Source organism: Numenius arquata, chromosome 10, assembly GCF_964106895.1.
Source record: "Numenius arquata chromosome 10, bNumArq3.hap1.1, whole genome shotgun sequence".
Taxonomy (NCBI): domain Eukaryota; kingdom Metazoa; phylum Chordata; class Aves; order Charadriiformes; family Scolopacidae; genus Numenius; species Numenius arquata.
In genome coordinates, this window is record NC_133585.1 from 22,359,909 (window position 1) to 22,378,661 (window position 18,753).

Below are 18,753 nucleotides of genomic sequence, written 5' to 3' on the forward strand. Positions count from 1 at the left end.
GGTATTACCTGCAGATGCTCATCACAGTGATACATGAGGTCATACCACGGGGAGCAGAACTAGTCCGAGATCTTCAGGTAGAAGTACAGATGCAGATCCACTGGACAGCAGATGCGTTCTTCTTTATTTTCCTTCCCATAAAAGTAATACCTTAGGTGCAACCCAGACACCCCAGGGGTGTGTTCTGGATAGTTAGGAGGCCAACACAAAAAACAGAATGAAACAAAGTTGGTCAGTCCCTGAGGCAAGCAGCTGCCTGCAAGGATAAACTTCACCTGCAGAAAGTACCACGCTGCTGCCAAAAGGCTTTCCCCAGTAATTCTGACCACAGCAGCATCTAGCAGCAGCAGCAAGAAGGAACACTCCTGGGTCTCACAACTCTGGCATTCTTGGCTGTACTAAACCCTACAGGCTTCTCTTCTTCCAAATTACCGTCAGTCCAAGCAACATGTCCTTAATTTAGCTTCCCTCTCCACTCTACAGGTTCACCACAGACAGATAGAGTCCCATAAGATGAATGATGCATTTCTATGCTTTCTGAAGTCAACACTCTTGCTGCCTATTATATTAGCTGCTACTAATTTTGTTCTGCTATGTGAACATGCATTTCCTTGTAAAATAAAAGCTGAATTCCCTTATTGCAAATCCACAGGATGCACACGAAGGCAAAGTGATGGCAGATGATCCCTGTGCAAGAGCTTGCCTTCAGCCTTTGACCTACAGCTCAGAAAAGGTACTCTTCTCTGGGTAGATCATCCCTGCCTGTCTGGGTCCAAAGAAGTCCTCTCCTTATCTCAGTACTCCAAAAGACAACTGGCAGCCCCTCTACCTTTCTAATCCAGGTGCCCTGCACCATCTCAGGTTTCTCCAGGGGAGGTTCAGATTGGATATTAGGAAAAATTCCTTCACCAAAAGGGTTATCAAACATTGGAACAGGCTGCCCAGGGAAGCAGTAGAATTGCTTCCCCTGGAGGTATTTAAAAGAGGGGTAGATGTGGTGCTGAGGGACATGGGTTAGTGGTGGTTTTGGCAGTGTTAGGTTCATGGTTGGACTTGATGATCTTAAAGATCCCTTGCAACCTAGGAATTCTATGATTCTATGATCTCTTCCCTGGCTACCTTCAAGGTTTTGAATAGTGCACAGGGACAGTATAAGAATTAGGGGAGCCTACAGGTCCTTATGGGATCTCTACACAGCCATTTTGTAGCAAGGTTCAACTACAGCAAAACCAGACATACTGAGGCAGATCTGCAGGAACAGGCAATAGGATCGTGACTTGGACATCTTGAAACCCAAAGGCACCAGGCACTATTCCCAGTTTCACAGCTGCTCCCAGCACCCACAGTGGCACTACCATAGGAAACCATCTCACAAGATGCTAATGCTGGGGCTGACAGAGCTGACTCCTCAGCTCTGGGGGTTTCCCTCTGACAGAGTATTTCTGAACAAGGGAAGAGACAACGGCAATTCTTTGGAAGAGAAGATGTTAGCACATGCTGAGCACTGCAGCTAGAGACCTCATTTCCTATTTGTGCTGGCATAAGACCTTGTCTTCTCTGTCAGAGCTGCAGCTTGGTTACTGAGGACACAGTTTGGTTTGAGGGTTCCCCCCCCTTGTTTTTTTTTTTAAACCATAAACCTACATGCCCGTAGCTCCAAAAATAAAAAGCTATGGCAGACAAAGACCTTCACAACACAACAAAAACTTAAGTATAAGCACTAAGTAAAAGCACTTTCTCACATAATAATTCAAAACCTCAACAGTACCAATGAAGTACAATAATAAAATCTGTAAATAAGCCTAGGTCTTTAGACACACCACCAGTTAAAAATTACCTACGTGACAAGTTACCACTTTTTTGGGGGGGGGGGAAAGTGCTGCCTGTTCACAACATTTCAGATTCAGTTCCTCACTTAGATGTAAGGTTCCTGTATTAATTCCATTTGCCACATAGCAAAGTCCTCCTCTCCCCAGCTCCAACTTTCCTATCATTGCAATCTCCGGTTTCCTCAAGTGAGCACCTTGCTTCCATACAACACATCTAAGACTTTTTAGCAGTGGTGGTGTAGTATTTTGCAGAAGATAATATAAGGGAAATAGCTTATTGTTAACCATTTCAAGACAGACTAAGAGCCAGCAGTTTAGCAAGTAAAAACAGTCACAGGTATCTTAGGAAAGACAGCCGATAAGCACGAGCAGCAGGAAACACTGGAGGTGAAAGGCACAATAAAGCCAAGCTTCCATAGGGAAAAAGAAGCAGCTTGACTTGTGAGGTAGCTGATAGTTTTTAATCTTATCTACCTATTAAATAATCCACACTTATTTAAAGTCATTAAAAAGGCAAACATCTGGTTACAGGGTAGCTGGTCCTCTGACATCGAACCCACATTGACACAAATATTCCCATTTTCAAAAGGATGTTAACCTGCCTGCCTCTGAACTTAGGTACAACTTTGTGTCCCCAAAGGCAGACTTGCTATTATTTGTTTTAATAATATTTAGTTGTGGACTTTAAACTCCTAATCTTTCTTTTGACACTTGTTTTTGTTTCTACCACGGGTACCACCTGCATATGCTTCATATTATTTACATTACAGTAGCTTGTCACATCATACTTGAATTACAGGGCTCTTTATTTCTGCAGCACACCGCAAGCTCAGATTGTTTTCTTTAGCATGATTCCTTCTCCCCTACTGCCTCCAAAGCCTGGATCGTGGGCTCCTCAACAAGGGCTCCTGTTGCAAGGTCAACACTATTAGCCAAACAAGAGAACAAAAAACACACCAAGAAGCACACAGACTATTTTTTGGTACTGACTGGGCTAAAAATCTACCACCAGCAGGTTCTACTGAACGAACTCTTAATTTTACCTTTTTTGTTAGAAGTCTTTTGTAAATGCAGGAGTTTGCTCAGGAAATACGCTCATAGACATGCACAAATGCATGCTCAAAAGAAAACAGTTCTCAGGCACACTGCCATCCTCAGAAAGGTAGGGCATTTCTTTACATCGCTAAATCCAAGCTACTGCAACCAGTAACTAAAAGACAGGTCAAGTGCTTTTTCTCCCTGAGCAATTTATGCTTGAATCATCATAATCTATGCAGAAAGTGCACGGAAAAAAGTCAAGTATGACTTAATAAACATTTGCGGATTCTGGCTGTAAACAGGCTTGCTTTTTTCCTGCAATTTCACAGAATCACAGAATATTTTTGGTTGGATGGGTCCTTTGAGATCATCGAGTTCGACCACTGAAAAAAAAACCAAACCAAACCAAAACAAAACCCCCAAAATCCCAGTACACCAAACACCAAAACCAAACCAAACACCCACAACCACACCCCACCCCACCCACCCATTTCAGAAGAGGGAATTTTTTTCCCCTACCACTTTCGGCTAGCACAAGCAGCCTATTGTTTGGCTTTAACCATGCAGCACTCCCGATGCAAACACACAGCCCATGTTGGCACGCCGGACCGCACGGAACTGAACACTGAACAGAAGGCAATTCAGTCCCATTACAGCAAGAACAGAGCTTCGTACTAAGCATCTGTTTGGAGCAAACAGAGAGACGTACCCTGATCTGGCACAGCAAGAGAGATGACAACGCCCATGCATCCCAGAGAAGTCTTGCAATACTTCCAAATACCCGGGTACCTGTATGGATGTTGTATACCAGGTGACAGTTCAGCAGCCTCTTACAAGCAAACATCGAGCCGATCAACTGCGTCACATCCAGAAAGACAAAAATTGCCCCAAACCACATCTCTGTGCCTCCCTGCACGGGAATGCCATGTTTGCATCCTCTCTCATTCAAAAACTGATTCAAACATCAGTTAGACACACCAAAATGTGTCATCTCTGTGCACTGGTACCTTAACTCTGAAAACTCCTGCTCTGTCCCTCCTCTAAGGGAACTGAAGTGTCGTAAGCTCACCCGTAGCTGTGGCAACGGCAAATGCAAATCCTGCCACACTGCAAAACTTCACCACGGTCTCCTCCAGCACAGGAACTATGTGCAAGCAAAACCACACCACCCCCCCTCTCCTCCAAGCGTAAACTGGGTTTCTGCAAGCTGTTCCCTCCCCTAAAGCAAAAATCAAAAGCAGCAGGGCAAAGTTTAGCCAGGCTTACGCTGCTTTAGCAGGGATTTGTACTAGCTGTGCTTGAAGGCACTTAGAAAACGGGCCCCAAAGAGTTTGGAAACAGTATGGCAAGAAGTAGCTCAAGGTCTCTTATGTACAACTGCAAAGACTAGACCCACTGTTTAAATTGGGTGAGGAGCTACTGTATTTGCAGCCTTGAGCTTCAGGCTGACCAAATCATCCCACTACAGTTTTAACACAATGAAGTCAGCAGTAGATATTTAGGCATAGAAGAGAAAATGGGTTTAAGTGACACATTTTTTTTAAAAATAATCAGAGTTCTAAAGAATATCAGCATATCTGAATGCAAAGATATGGTCTCCCAAGAGCTCTTTTCGGGAGATATATCAGATATTTCTAAATAAGATGCAGACAGTAACTGCATATAGCAATCAAAGGTTAAAAAACAATTGATGGAGGGGAAATAAAAAAAAAAGGGGGGGGGAAGCAAAAAAGAAAGCATCACCTCACCAGTTTCCAGAAGCAAAGCCTGTGTGAACCGTAAGACCTGAATTGCAAATACAGCCTTGGTGAGAATTTTACCTCTGAACCCAACAGACGCTTGCAGGATATCCACTTGCGGTTTGCCAAACCTTCGCAGACAAGCTCCTACATTCTGAACGGCGGGCAAAGAGTAAAAGCCCCAGCTGATGCTTCCTGGGTGTTGAGAAGTTAGGGTGGGGAGCTTCTAGTTTTCTGGGTTTGGTGAGGGTGTTGGTTTTGTTTTGGAGTGGAGGTTGTTTGTGTATGTTTTGTTGTGTTGTTTTCTGTTGTTTGTTTGGTTTTTGTTTTTTTTTTAAAGGACAGTTCGGGTTACCGTGTGCAAATAGTTTTAGAGAGTGAAAACACTACATCCTAACCTTTGCTTATTTGTGAGCAAAGCAAATCTAATCCCACAGGCAGGTTATTCTATCTGGTAGCAAAGCAAATGAGCTAAAAACAAAGGAAAGGGAGAGTTACCATGGGATACCAAGATGCGTCACTTGTCTTGGCACCACGTGACATCTCAGCCGTGAGTGAAGAACTCAGCAGAAGGGATAGAAAACAAAAAAAACAACGTAAAAAAGGTCTCTAGATTATAGCAAAGTTTAAGCTTTTAAATCCAATTTGCTACCTGCTTATGGCTATGGAAATACAGGCAAACAATATTTATCTAAAAACCAAACTATCTGCCTATAAATCTATTGCCACTGTGCAATAAATATATGCTTTCCCTTCCAACAGTCATCATCTACACTTTTTTTACAGTAAATTTAATCCAAACATGTTCAGAAATACTGCCCTCGCTATATTCAGTAAGAACTATCATTTGCCTTTCAGAGGCAGCAAAGCAGGTCCATAGTTTCCACTTTGCTCGAAAATAGAGAAGCAGCCACTTCACAGCAATAGAAAGGAGCGGTCAGAGTTCAAGAGAGATCTGAAGAGGGATAAATCACTTTGAATTTACTCTTAAAGTTATCACACAGGTCACCAAATCCACACCTTGAGATGAAGCCCACCGAATCAAGACTTTCTCTTGATTTTCAAGGTATCGCTGTTTAGCGGCACGCTGCTGCGGGGCTGCCGTGTGTGTGGGCAGCACGTGAGCTGACCCCACCACCCGCTCACCTATACTTTGATTTTCACCCCACTCAGGCCAGTGTTAAGTTTTTACGCATATCCTGTTCCAAGTCTTTCTTCTCTGCACAAAATCATAGAGCAGTTCACTGTTTGATATTCCCCATCCCCTTTTACAGCTGCCAATTTCTAACATGTCAAAACAGCTCTGATTCAAAGGACATTATTCCACCTCCATCCTCCTCCACCTCCCAAAGCCTCCTGACACCCACACGCTGCCGAGCACCAAAATCTCTGGGGAAATTTGGCCCTTTCATACACCAGCCAAGCAAAGCACCTCTCTGCAGTAAAAGGTGACGTACAGTATAAGAAACCTCCACCCTCCAAGCCACCACACTGCCATCCCAAAGTTTCAGCTCTACCCAAAGATTACGTCACGCTGAAAATCGAGCTTGCAGGGAAATACTGAAGACTGTCTGTCTCCAATGAATCACGGTAACCGGATCATTGCTCCAGGCACCCTCTGGCAAGCTGCCACTCCAACCTACCCAGACATTACCACTCTCCTATTAGCTCCAGATTGCAAAACTTTGGTAAAGTAACACAGCAAATTAGCCAAGACAACTGCTGCTATTATCTGGTCTTAAACACCAACTTTTTAATCACCTGAATCATTTGCTACTAAGCACCTGTTTCCCATTAGCTACCAAAAATATCAAATAATACAGAAGCCAAGAAATCCCACATTTAATCTGCTACTCCAACTCATAGCCCCTGCGTTAGCACACATCCATACGACACAGCGCTTGGAAATAGCTAAGCATTATTTATTACCTATTTACAAAATGAAGTTGCACATTTCTGCAACAAGTTTAACACAGATGGTGCTACCTTCTTCAAAATGGTTGCTTTAATAAACCGTTCCCTGAGCCAGGAGATAGTGACTTTAACAGCCACGGCTACGTTTTATCCAGCCTCCTTTGAACCTCTAATCTTTCAGCAACAAAGCACCTTCAGGACCACAAAGATGATGAGGGGCCTGGAGCACCTCTCTTAATAGGAGAGGCTGAGGGACTTGTGTCTGTTTAGTCTGGAGAAGACTGAAGGGGGATCTGATCAATGCTTAGAAATACTTGAAGGGTGGGTGTCAAGAGGATGGGGCTGGTCTTTTTTCAGTGGTGCCCAGGGACAGGACAAGAGGAAATGGGCACAAACTTGAACGTAAGAAGTTCCATCTAAACATGAGGAGGAATTTCTTCACTTTGAGGGTGGCAGAGCCCTGGAAGAGGCTGCCCAGAGAGGTGGGGGAGTCTCCTTCTCTGGAGACATTCCAAATCCACCTGGACACGTTCCTGTGCAACCTGCTCTGGGTGGACCTGCTTTGGCAGGGGGTTGGACTAGATGATCTCCAGAGGTCCCTTCCAACCCCACAGCATTCTGTGATTTGGTAACATCCTGCAGCAGGGAATACCATGGCATAACTGTGCACCACTGAAAGAAAAACATTAATGAAAGAATAACTTTCCCTTGTTTTAAGCTCATTGCTTACTTGTTTTATTTGACACTTTTTTTGAATGGGGAGGGCCTGACTACAGTCATCCTCTGTTCACGCTTTGCCTAACATTTCTCTTCTCACTTCCTCTGCTCACAATCATTTTTTCTCCATGCTGAAGAGTCAAAGTTTATTTACCTCCTTTTATACAACAGCTGCTCCATGCCTTTGATTACCTTCATCACCCTTTGCTGAACCTTTTTCCTTCTGGAGATGGAGGACCAGCTGGCATTTAAGACACAGGGAATCATGGAGAAAGAGGGTGGGTTTTGTTGGTTTTTTGGTTGTGGTGGTTTTTTGTTTTTGTTTTTTTGGTGGTTTTGTTTTTTTTTTTTTTTTACAGTAGTAAAAAAACCTAATACTTCACTAATAACAGTCATTTATTTACTACTTTGATTTACAGCTATTTTCAGTGTATGGATCTCTAATTCAGGAAAAAAAAAAAAAGGTCTCCCAGGAGCAGAACAAAACCCAAAACTAGTAATATTTTTGCATCATACCAATGTTGCACTGACCAGCATTAGGTTTCAGAGACAGGAAAGGACCTGGAAAGTGCAGTAATCTCTTAATCTGTCACACTGGCTGGTTCCAAAACTTCATTTCAACCAGAGCAGCAGAGCTAGGCATTAATCACATCCTCATCTGTGCACAAAGAAGCCTTCCTCTATCCTCTTGCTTCCTTCTGCTAAAGCACTCGCCCTCTGCCGCTCAAGCACAGCTTGGGAACCACCTGCTTCTTTTATCTATCCCAACCCAGGGCTCTCCATGCTTCTGCAAAGCACCCCCAACCCCTCGTTTCTGCTCAGAGAGTCAGATCAGCATCCCCTTTCCTCACGCTTACTGTTGACCCCTACTCTGCACCACTGCTTGGGCTTGCTCTAAGGGCTGCCCAGCACACCACATGCCTGCTGGCACCTCAGCACAGCAAGTCCTGGAGAAGAAGGAGCAAAAGCACCACCGCCCTGCAGGTGCCAGAGCCAGAAGAGCAGGGAGGAGGGGGGTGCTCAGAGCTGGCAAGCCTGGATTCAGAGCCCACAGGCTCAATATAAAACAAGTAGAATGTGTGTCTCAAGCTGCTTGTGCTTTAAAAAAATAAAATAAATATATAAAAATAGATATATATATACTCTACTCACCTGTATTTATTATTTCCTGATGCATTACCAGCAAAATGACCTCTACTGAGGTGCATAGAAAAAAAAAAACTGCTTTTTATTAGTGACCAATTGCTGCTATACCGCTTCATTGACCTTGCACCACATAGCAGATTCTTTAACTCACCTATGCTTTACACACGCTCATTTCCTCTTTCATGTGAAAACAGAGTACCCAACATCTTCTGCATCACTAATAATCACCGTACCCCAAGGGGCAGAGCTGTACACTGAAACGCCTGCCTGGCACACAGATTTTATGCCCCCCCCCCCCCAGTTTTCAGCACCTCAACCCAACACAGGATGACAATATTGATTTGCTTTGAAGTGTCCCTTTTCACTCCACCCCAAACTACCACAGAGAAGCAGATACTGGCTGAATAGTAGAATTTTCCAGCTAAAACTAAAGAATCATACAGAAACATAAAAAAAAAAAAAGAAAAAAAAAGTCATTACATTGGCATTTTACTGACAAACAACGGGATTACAAATGCACAGAGAAATAACTTCAGATTTGGCATGACTTTTGCAGGGACGCGCCATCTTGCACAAGCAAGCAGCAGGACACAGATGAAAATGTGCTATTTATTTAAGTTCACTTAAAGAAACAATCTTCTAAGTCTTTACCCCTTACAAAGCTGTGGGGTATAAATAAAGCCCTTTCCTTGGGACAATTTGCCAGGTACTCCTACTGTACAGTTTTGGATGCTGGTTGGAATAGACAGGAAGGATGGATTAATTTTGCTTCAGATGATAACTGGGCTTCCATACACAAGTAAGAATCCAGCACCCCACCTTGAGAAGAAAGAGAATCAACAGGTCCAGAAACAGACTTTCTTGGGTACTCCACCTGGAATTTCAGGTTTCAAAAGTGTTCTTGCTTGTAAAATTCAAATTATATGAATATGATCTGTGAAAAACCAGTCCTCTGCTGGAGGCTACTCCTCAGGCATTCAGGTTGTTGGATGCTCTGTTACCTTCTTTTTTTTTTTTTTCTCCATCGATCCTCTCCTTTCTAGACCATTTCTCCATCCAGTTTTCACACTGTACAGCAACACCCTCCTGCCCACTCAGTATGCACTCCTGAACAGAGACAGCATGAGAATTTGACACGTAGATCTCCTTACGACCAGTTATCAGATTTTGCAGTACCTGAGTAACCTCATCCAACTGGTCACCAAGCGGATCACCATCCTGAAAGGTCTTGGCTGTTTCACCAATAACTAACATGTTTCTTTTCATACAAGCTTTCATGCTGCCTCTTCCTGAACAGTAAGATTTTGGCTGCCAGCATTATCTTCCTCCAATGCCCGTTTCTCTTCCAGGTCAAATCAAGCCAAACAAGGGTAAGGGACAGGAAAAGAGACAGTTTGCCAAAGCGAGGATTAAATGATGTGCAATGCTTCTCTGAAGTGACAAACAGAAAAGCCGTGGATGGCAGGGTGTTACAGCATTGTAACTCACCCTCCACTCCCCCTTGAAACTCTCTTACCCTGAATTCCTCCTGAGTGCTCTTTCTGTTCTGAGCTCAGCTCAACTCACATTTTCATCTCAGCCTCTGGGCCTCCCTCCTGCCATTGCAGAGACATAAGGATGACAACTGAAAATCCAGTAAAACTATACCATACTTGTTTTTCCCCTCCAGAGGAAGACAAATTTGCAGAAAACTGACCAGTGTGCAGAGAGGAGCTCCGTTCCTTACCTCAACCCCGATGCCTGCGGTGCCTAAATGCTGCAGGAGCAATGGGCCGACAGCTCGGTCCCAGGCCAGAAGCGGTACTTCGCACCATGCTCAGAGGGAGGCACTTCTCATGAGACACCATTTTTAGGACAAGCGTAGACCATGCCAAACTGCACATCAACCAAACTACGCCAATTTAAGACTGACCAATTCACAGCGCTGCAGGCATCACGTTGTCACAAGACAATCAACGCCCGAGTTCTTGAATTAACAAGTTGCAAGAGCAACCCAAATGATCTGCATTTGGTTCCCATGGAAGTTTAAGACGACCACCTCGGAAATCATTAATTTAAGAGCTGAAGTTTTGATTTGGGTCTGGACTAGTAGGTAGCAATACTCGTTGCACAGGGGAAAGAGGCTCAGAATGAAGTTTCCTAATTAAATCATAGAATGTGTTGGATTGGAAGGGAACTTTAAAGATCATCTAGTCCCCCCCCCCTGCACAAGCAGGGACATCTTTAACTAGATCAGATCATTGTAAAGAACTTCTTCCTAATGTCTAATCTAAACCTACCCTGCTCTATTTTAAAACCATTGCCCCCCCTCCTATCGCTATATGCCCTTGCAAACAGTCCCTCCCCAGCTTTCTTGTAGGCCCCCCCCTTCAGGCACTGGAAGGGGTTATAAGCTCTCCCCGGAGCCTTCTCTTCTCCAGGCTGAACAACCCCAACTCTCTCAGCCTGTCTTCATGGGAGAGGTGCTCCAGCCCTCTGATCATCCTCGTGGCCCTCCTCTGGACCTGCCCCGACAGGTCCATGTCCTTCTTGTGCCGAGGGCCCCAGAGCTGGACACAGTACCCAGGTGGGGTCTCACGAGAGCAGAGTAGAGGGGGAGAATCACCTCTCTCGATCTGCTGGCCATGCTTCTTTTGATGTAGTCCAGGATGCAGTTGGCCTTCTGGGCTGTGAGTGGGCATTGTTGGCTCATGTCCAGCTTTTCACCCACCAGCACCCCCAAGTCCTTTACCACAGGGCTGCTCTCTATCACATCATCCCCCAGCCTGTATTGATAACAAGGATTGTCCCAACCCAAGTGTAGGACTTGGCCTTGTTGAACTTCATGAGGTTTGCATGGGCCCACCCCTTTAGCTTGTCCAGGTCCCTCTGGATGACATCCCGTCCCTCTGGCATGTCAACTGCACCACTCAGCTTGGTGTTATCATTAAGGCATCTGCTTTACCGTGGAGAAATACAAAAAAATGACTATCTGCTATTGCTCCCTTGACTTTTGGCTTGGCGATTCTGTGTGCAAACAGTGGTGTGTTTGAGTTGAGAAGCTGAGTACACAACATATTTCCCCCTACACACAGAAATTAGCTCACTTTCATACTGGCTGCTTCAGCTGTGTAAATAACAGTTGAAATACTGCCTTATATATATTGCGTAAAATGGAATCCCACAGAATGTAGCCAAGTAAGAGTCACAAATTTTTTAAGCCCTTTATTCTTGCAGTATACTCCTTTACTTCATAACATATGTTTTCTAATGAATAGGCATCTCCCTTATCAAATTTTAATAATGTGAATACGGTGAACACTTTCTCAACAGAGTGCTTTGGGAAAATCTTGAGGGGGGTGGGTACAAAATCAGTGTATTTTCATGCACCACTTGCAAATTTGTGATTAAGCATCTGTGTGTAATCTATCTGTGCAACCACTGCTCTAAAAGTGGAGCAGGTCAATGCACTTAAAGAATCCGGCCTCTGCTCAGTGACGTCACCACCTTGCAAACAAATCTGAAACCTTACTGGCAGGTGATGCTTCACAGCTAACAGTGATTTAAGGACAGAGCTCTCCTGCTTTGATAGACTTGCCCATAGCAATAGTCCTTAGGGGTTATGAACAGAGAGCTCACATGTTGGCTTTGAGCAAGCTGACATCCTCTCAAAGCACAAAGAATCTCATGCTAAATATTACCGGAGTATGAGAAAAATAATTTGGAGAAACAACAGCTACAACTTAGCTACTTGCCTTATCTCCTTTGTAATCAGCTTTTAAACTGCCAGGCACGGCTATATGATTAAGACCTGTTAGTCTACCTCTGCCTTGTCTACAGTGCTCAATTTCTTATCTCCTGCTGGCTTCATTTAAATGCTTTTCATGCAAGATTATTATTTTTGGAGCAGACAGAGTTTGATGAACCAGTATTATGGCAGGACGGCTATGCTGTCAGACACGGACTATCCAAACCTTTGGCAGGGGGCAGACCCAAGTAGCTGCATCGAGCTGAGGAGGGCACCAGTCTAATCTGGATCAGAGACAACGTTCACAAAACATCTGAAGCAACCCTGTAAGCACAATTAACATATCCTAATAATAAAAACATCATTTCTGCAAAGTGTGTTCCTTACCTTTTCTGCCACTTGCCTTTCAAGATGTGCCGAATAGCTCAGGGAGCTCCCAGGGCTATATTTACATGAGCTTTCCAAGAACCTATTAGGAAAGCTTGGGGAATTTAGTCATGTGTCAATGTCTGGAGACAGCTGCAGTGAAGCTCCACAATGCAGAAAATGGCAGTGAGGAACCTAAAGGTAGGAGCATGCTCTAGACAAGATGATATTTAAGTCTCTCTAGATGTACCTTGGACGCACACATCATTTGAACAGTTGGGACAGTTGCAGAGGGCTCTGGTGACAGAACAGACATCCTCCACTGGGACTATAAAATCCCTCAGCGTTTTAATCCCAGATGTTCTACCCATCCTTTGCTATGTATTTATCATTTATCTTTTGCTATATATTTATCACCATGAGCAAAATACATTAGACGAAACATTTTGTCTTCCTAAGTAGTACATGGAAATCTGTCAAAACAGTTGCTGACAGCCTTTCAACTATTCAGTGGAAACTGGGGGACAGCAAAGGGGGAACACAGTCCAGTAAAGAAAACCCCCTTTTTGTTTTAATGCATCTTGAAAACAAATCTATGAGAACAGAGAAAAACGTTTAACAAATGCAGACCGAAACTTGCATCTTGTACAAGCATCTCAATAACCATATAATCTGTGGAATAATAAAACTGCAAAACCATGGAGCAGTTTTAAACAGTTACATCTGTCATTAAAATAATGAATGAACTAGTCAATACTTATCCAATAAGAAAGAGCTATTCAATAGGGTCTAATTCAGCATGGGAACACAGCCTGTTGGATCCATCTCATGACTGCAGTTGGGGGAGAACAATCGATTAATAATGCAGCCTCCCAAAACACATAAAACCCAGAAGTCTGACCATCGGAGTCTATGTCTCCTGGGTTGCAGACTAAGAGGGTGCCCAGATGCATTGAATGCTTCAGCGCCATTTGAATACAGGTTAACTGAATGCAAAGAAACCAGATATAAATCAGTGAGCGAAACGAGATTAGAGATCAGCAAGATAGTGTTCCCCTTGGGAATCAAAAAAAAAACCAACACATTTTGAACTATTTCCAGCATGACTTCAGCACGAAATAACATTTGCACTTCAATGTAATAGTTAATGTTTTAACTGCAAGCTAAGAGCTATGGGAACAGTCACACAGAGCAGCCCCGAGTTTCACATCAGCTGCTGAGCCTTTAGAGGAAGTGAAAAGAGTTGCAAAAGAACTGTGCTGTACTTCAAAGCAGTAACTCCCTTTCAGATAAAGGCTGAAGTATTTACATTCACTCTCCAAGCACCTGAACCCAAATAGAGCACAAAAGTTTTGGTATTTGCTAGGTGCAAAAAATACCTGTCCCATCCCAAGACATCTCTGGTAGATGATGTGACACTTGAAAGGTACTGGAATGGCATTAGCCATCAAAATCCAACTGAAACCTCATGTACACGAGACTCAAGTAGTAAAAATTAAGCCAAAGCAAAAAGGAGCACAAGAAAAGAGGATGCAAAGCAAGACAGAGACCCCATTTTATCTTTGAACATGTGCGAGAATTGGCGAGTACACCCTTACGGGAAATCCTATTACTTGGACCCATAAACTATGAGTCATTCTCAAAGTAAGTCAGAGCCAGCCTTGGGACAAAGGAACAGTCATTTGCTAATTCAGTTGACAAATCTGGAGAAGGTAGATTCCATCTTTGGATTAAGGACTAATCATCAGCAGGTACGGCCGACTTTCATTAAATGCAGACATTTCCTGCTAGCACATCCTTTGCCTTTTCCAAGAAACAGGGGAGCAGCTGTGTGTCTGAGGGAACGTGAATTAGGAGATGAGTGAAACTATCCACAGCAGCCTGCTTTATGCTACCCACTTAGCAAGAACCAGCAAAGCTATTTAATAAGCAGCAAAGGCTAGAAAATCTACCCAAGTCGAATCTGACCAATCTGAACAAACGGAGCGCAAGGAACATATAGTATCTGTTCCAAAATTCAACTAAAGCTTCAGTTTTGGATAAGTGCCCAAGATGTTATGCCATTGCTTCTCTCCCTGGACCCCTCACTCGGCACACAATTGCTCCATTAACACGGGAGGAGTCGGCAGCAGCACATCAGACCATAGACTGGATTCAGGTACTCCCAGGGAATAGCATGGATTCACTCTTCATCCTCCTCATTTTTAAAACACAATCTGTGGACTTTGTGCTCGTACCAAAACCACCTAGGCAGATCCTGTGACATCCACTTGTCATTCCCACTTCCACAAGACAGTTTGGATGCATGCAGCTCGCGTGCATCTGGAAAAAGCTGGGGAAGGAGGTTAGTAGGGGGGGTCAGACAGGAGTCGAGAAGGACGTCCAAGCTTTCCCAGAGACTGGGGATAAAACCAGCAGCAGCTCCGCCAGGTAGTGGTGTAAGAAGTGTTGTCCGTTGTGTGCAGAAGGTGACTAAAGGCAGTGCTTATACAGCAGACCCCGGGCCTCAGCCTGCCTTATCAGCTCTTCATTCACCAGCAACTACAAGCTTGAGCATTCCTGGCAGCAAAGGTGTTACTTACAAAGTCAATATCACAACAAACTCATGTCCTACACAGGACACAGAAAACTCTAAATTCACATTCAGTTACATAAATGATTAATAAATTCCCCCAAAGGTGCTTTTACGTGTACAAGACAACACCCAGAAATCAAGTCACCGCTTTTAATTGACATTCTCTCCCATGCATTTGACATTTCATGGGGTGGTGAGTTTTTGTTGTGTGGTGGTTGCTGGGTTTTATGGGAGATTTTCTTTGTGGATTTTTTTGGTTGTTTTAGGGTGGTTTTTGTTTGGTTTGTTGTTTTGGTTTGTTTTTGTTTTGTTTTTTTTTTTTTTTTAAAAAAACAGCTGCTCTAGCCAACTGTTGCCTATTTAATTGGGAAATCTCATAACTGAAAATCTCAGTGCCTGTTAAACAATCAAGCAGTCTGCACTGGAATTTAATTTTAACCATTTCAAGCCCTTGCTGTATTCACGTACATGTTTTGTTTTGAACAAGCAACTTAGGCAAAAATATTTTCAAAAGGTATCACATATGCTGAGGCTGTGTTCCCATGGATTTAAATTTGGTAGGTTACCACATACCTGGCAGTAACAAACTTAAACAAAAATCATTTAAGAGATACACAAATTGAGTTCCAGCCATAAACCACTGCTTTACACTGCACTGTCTGCTTTAAATAGTCACTGTTACACTGACATTATACAGCAATCGGGGCATTTGCTTTGCTCTCTGAGTCTAGAGAGCTGCCATGGTCAGAATCATAAAGCACTATATAAAAGTAACGTCAGTCGGTTTGGTTTTTTTTTTTCTTATTCAAAACCACTGAAGTTTAAATTCAAAAGAGAATTCAGCAAGCAGCCATATCGGGCACACACAGTGCCAAGCTGGAGGATGAGTAATTTATATAACAAAAGGCTTCCTCGATTATTTTAAGGCTCAAGTTCTGCAAAGCTAACAATTGAGGAAAGGGATGTTTTCCCTTTGTTTAAAAAAATAGTACTCTTACCAAGGAAAAAAAAAAAAGCGCCATTGAAGAGACAGCAGTATCTTGACATTCCACTATATTAGATCCCTAGATTTCAGCAACAAGTCATCCATGTGCATCGTGAGCCCACGAGCTTGGAAGGTATGTTGCCATAAATCAAGATAAATACACAAAAAATACAGAGGTCGCAGATACCAAGGCATCTGCAAGGAATACCTTAACATAAATTACAAGGTACACCACATGCCCAAGAGTATTTGGTTTGAATCTTTTTCATTTAGTACAGAACAAAGCAGCCTTGCGCTTCCTGCACTGTACCTGTTGACATTCAACCCCTATTAAATCTGCATTAAACTTTAAATAACAGATTACTACATTATTCACAACAGCTGTGTATTGGACCCAGGGGAAACAAAAGTTGTATCAATACAGTGACATGAGTTTCTTATGTCTGATAAAAGCGTATTCCACCCTTAATATTTATATAATTGAAGGAGGGTGGGGAGAGTAGGAATTTTTCATGACCGGTAAAAACAATCCTAGATATTATGGTTTGTCCAGAACAACTATCCCGAAGACACCAGCTTTCAGAAAGCAAAAACTGCAAAATTAAAACCTGCTTATAACGATTCATTTTACGTGCAACCCCCCCCCCCCAATAATAATAAAAAAAAATTCTCTCAATTTCAGCAGCATTGATGTTTAGTCACAGTATTTTTCCCATTATTTCTGATTATCAATGGTATTTCTTACAGTATCTGTGGAAGCGCTCCTAAACATCTTCATTGTACACATGAGATGGAGAGGCCCGCAGTACCGTGGCATCTGTAGGAGACGGGCTAAAAACCAACTTTCCCAAAACCAAATTTGCTCGGGGCACCCACAGGAAGAATTACAACTGCATTAGGAAGAATCACAACTGAAAGCTGCTTTTCTGCTCTGTCCCTCCCTACAGCCTCTCACAATCGGCCAGTGCAGTCTCCCTAATGTTCAACAACATTTTGAGGAAAAGGCAGCAGCTTTCTCAAGTAAGAACTGAAGGCATGAAAGACTCCGTTCATTCAATGTGCTAGTCACTTGGGCTACACACAAACAAGTAACAGTTTGGAAAACACATTCTGTCTCAAAATCTCTATGCCCAATAGCTCCGCTTTTATTTTCTGATTTTTCAGCACCTCCCCCTCTAGCTCTTAAATCAGTCATGGAGCTTTCCAGCACAGATCAAACCCAACTAAACCACAAAAATCTTAAAAGATGCCTTTCAGCCAATCTTCGCTCAGCTTCAAAGGGTTATTAAAGACAAAAACGTAACTACAAGCAGCAAGAAAGGCATACACTCCGTTTATTTTCTCTTTGCAGGTCATTCATCTACATCAAAGCCAGAACTGGGAACAGCAACTAGGTATCCCAGCCACCAGCCTGGTTGTCTACCCCATGTATCGTTCCAGTTTCAACAGCCAGAAGGGCAAGGATTTCCTTCTAAGTAGGCTTTTTGGACCATTTACACACAACCTGCATCTTCTCAAGTTTTGCTCTTAGTTATCCTTATCTGGAAGCAGGAGAAAGGAATCAATCTAAGTCAGCTTTCAGTTGAGTTCTTAAGATTAAACAATTTAGTGCTGGATTTAGACTGTTTGTGAAATTATTTTTTTTCTTGAATGACGAGTATGCCAGGCTGGCACAAGCAACGTCTAAATTACCAGAAAATTGAGGGAATCATCATATTCTCTATTAAGCCAGGCATTTAAATGAAAGCCTCACTTAAAGAAGCCAACCAGTACAGGTGCCGAAAGAAACAGTGGACATTAAGTCAGATGATACCAGTACACAAGCGAGGACCATTGACTGCTGCCAGCGCACACTGTCATTGGCACACACGCAAAAAATGATAAATCTAAACCAGAATGGATATCTGCCTGTGCAAGTCCAAAACAAGAACTTATCCAAAATCAGGTCACATTTAATATCAGTTTGCAGTAAACAAAGTATTGAAAAAACACACCACTCCAAAACACACCTGCTTGAAAATGCAAAATTCATTTGCTTACCTGAAGATGCTTTTCTACTAAGAGCACTCGATTCATCAGGTTAGAAGCTCACTATGAACATGAGAATCAAAGCTCCAAAGGCCTGCTGCTGGCTGCTTCTCATGTAGTCAGAAGAGTCACTATTAAAAAAAACCAAAAAAAACCAATTACAGATCAAGAAGCAGAGCTAACAGCAAGCCTTCTATTAAAATATTAGGAGTTATTACAATGTGAAGATGACCTCAAGGTCTACCAATAGGTGGGATATACAGTAAAGACTGTACTAACACAGACAGATGCATTTTTAAAATGGTGTTTCCTAAAGGATGCAGAAAGAGAGAAGATCCCCGTGTCCAAATAAGGCCTATGGGCAGATTTCACTGGATCTGAAGGAGGCCTAGAGTGGTCTAGGTGCCACATTCACTTTGTGGCATCCCACAGAGAGCAGATCCGCTGCTCTCCAAGTGCACCAGTATTCCTGCAGGAGTGTATCTTGGGCATACACTCATTTTCCTGCCAGCCTGCACCAAACAAGAGTGGTTTGGATGAGACCGCCACCCCCAGAACAAGGTAGGAAACTGAGCTGCCAGAAATGGGCCACTGACCACCTGATTTGGTCCAGGGGCACCACAGACCAGAAGCTGTCTACTCACAACATCAGGAGAATCTCAGTGTTTCATTCCTAAAAGCCATACCCG

The 18,753-nt window shown here is 43.1% G+C and overlaps 1 protein-coding gene across 1 annotated transcript in view; it reads right to left on the reverse strand.

The window, feature by feature from the left end:
• The window catches only part of SGMS1 (sphingomyelin synthase 1), a 78,724-nt gene extending 60,529 nt beyond the window's left edge, over positions 1 to 18,195 (reverse strand). The window contains exon 1 of the mRNA XM_074154736.1: positions 18,077 to 18,195. The gene's annotated coding sequence lies outside the window, so the exon portion shown is untranslated. The remainder of the gene's footprint in view (positions 1 to 18,076) is intronic.
• Positions 18,196 to 18,753: the final 558 nt, after the last annotated feature.